The sequence below is a fragment of the Mus caroli genome, chromosome 4, assembly GCF_900094665.2.
Source record: "Mus caroli chromosome 4, CAROLI_EIJ_v1.1, whole genome shotgun sequence".
In the NCBI taxonomy this organism is placed as follows: domain Eukaryota; kingdom Metazoa; phylum Chordata; class Mammalia; order Rodentia; family Muridae; genus Mus; species Mus caroli.
The window spans coordinates 1-1,847 of record NC_034573.1 but is presented as its reverse complement, the minus strand read 5'-3'; positions in this window follow the sequence as shown (position 1 = coordinate 1,847).

Genomic DNA, 1,847 nt, shown 5'->3' with positions numbered 1-1,847 from the left:
TTTACTAGTTCACTACCAGGCAGGGGTCCCTGCCTGAATGTCTGCTCAGTTACCATCTCTTTAGAACTGTACAGAATAACACTTATCTGTGACAACAGATCTCTTCCCCACAGGGTCACAGGCAAATTTGACATAACATACGGCTGAATCTTTCCTGATTTCCCTTCCTCATCTCTCCAGGTTAGCAATTTGGAACTACGTTTTGGGTTACTGGCGTACCCAATTTCTTGAAGGTGAGTCAAGGACCAGTTTGAGGGCCAGTCCTGCCCTCTTATAATCGTTACATCGGCCCTGGTATCTATTAGTTCTTCAAAGCCTTTTCCATCAAGAGTCAATTTAAGGTTAGGTCTCTGATTAGTGATAGATTTCACCTAATTTACACCAGAGGAGTCAAAGTTATTTTGTCTTTCCTCATTTTTAAGGAATCTATACAGTGACTGGTGTAAAGGGATCAAAGTAAGTTGAGCAATTTTTTGATTAGTGGGTATAGTTATAACACCACGAGGGCAAGCGGCTATGATTTTAAGTTCTCTCTCATAATCATTATTTATAAGACCTGGATAAATCTGTAGGCCTTCTACAATAGAACTGCTTCGTCCTAAGAGAAAGCCACAGGTTTCTACGGGCAGTGGTCCAAAGACTCCGGAAGGCAGAGTTTGGACTCCCACTTCTGGGGTTAATACTGCGTGGACAGTGGAACAGAGGTCCAGTCTTGTATTTTTTGGGTTTGACCTGACAAGCTCAAGAACTGATCTTGTTGGCTGGGCAGCAGATTTATAGCCTCATAAGCTGTCTTCTTTGAGTAACTTGGGGCCTGGGGCTGACCCCTTTCCTCGTTTCCCGGCACTGAGCGGCTCAAAACCCTTGGTTTATGTTTACAATCTTTTGTCCAGTGGCAGCCCTTCCCACACTGGGGACATATTCTTAGGGTACGGCCTGTTTGTCTACCTTTGGCGCTCTTGTTCTTAGGACAATTACTTCTAAAATGATCCAAACTTCCACAATTAAAGCATGCATTATTTCCTTGTTTCTTCGAGAACATTGTTTGCGCGTGGGTTCCCTGCGAGAACTCGCAGGAAGGCCCAATGTCTGTGCAGAGATGGACATATTCCGCCAAATCTGTCTGTCCCTTATGCGGTTGAATTGCAGCTCGGCAAATTGCGTTAGCATTCTCATAAGCCAGTTGTATAACGAAGGGACTACCCGTGTCTGGACTTCTAAGGATTTTACTAGCTGAAATCAATAGCCTGTCCACAAAGTCCTGATATGGTTCATCAGAACCCTGTCGAATGCTAGCTAAACTTTTATCAATATCTCCTTTAACTGGCAACCTTTCCCAAGCAAGGCGTGCGGCTGTCGCAATTTGCGCGTACACTGCAACGGGAAAAATCAATCTGATTTGTCTGTCCCTCATATGGACCCTCTCTTAAAAGCATGTTGCTATCCCAGTCTTAGTTACTAGCCTGAGCATTAGAAGCAGCAGTTTTCTTACTGGCGTCTTGCAATTCAGAATCCCAAAGCAAAAAATCTCCTCCTGACAGGGTAGCCTTGGAAAGAGTTGAAAGACCCCCGGAGGGAGACCCTCACTCAAGTCTCGGGATAGCCGCGAACCCAAGAAGACACTGAGACCGAACTCAGAATATAGGAAGGAAGATTTAATACAGGCACAACAAGAAAGCACATGAACCAGAGCTCTGGGGTCGAAACTCATACACCAAGCATGGTGTAGAGGAGAATCGACCACGACCCAAATTTTTCACAGGCTTATATAGGAAAAAGCCAAGGGGGGAGCAGGGTAGGAAAAGTACAAGTTTGCGTAACTAAGGGGTTTTGCCAAGGGTTTTTCC